Source organism: Myotis davidii, unplaced genomic scaffold (assembly GCF_000327345.1).
Source record: "Myotis davidii unplaced genomic scaffold, ASM32734v1 scaffold207, whole genome shotgun sequence".
NCBI lineage: Eukaryota > Metazoa > Chordata > Mammalia > Chiroptera > Vespertilionidae > Myotis > Myotis davidii.
Window position 1 is genome coordinate 1,332,813 of NW_006298349.1, and position 245 is coordinate 1,333,057.

Genomic DNA, 245 nt, shown 5'->3' on the forward strand with positions numbered 1-245 from the left:
CCCGCCTGAGCCAGTGCTCCCGCCTGAGCCGCTGCTCCCGCCTGGGCCACTGCTGTCTGTTAGGTCTGCCATCTGCTCCTCTCCGCGGGCTGCTTCCCGCAGCGTTTCAGACGTGAGTGGGTGTGGTCTGAGGTTGCTCTCTGCAGCCTCCAGGCGAAGTGTCCCACTTCCTCTCAGTGTCCCAAGCATATGGGGTTTCACTGTTTGCATTTACTTTTGGTTGTTTTTGCTTTTTTAAAAAATAT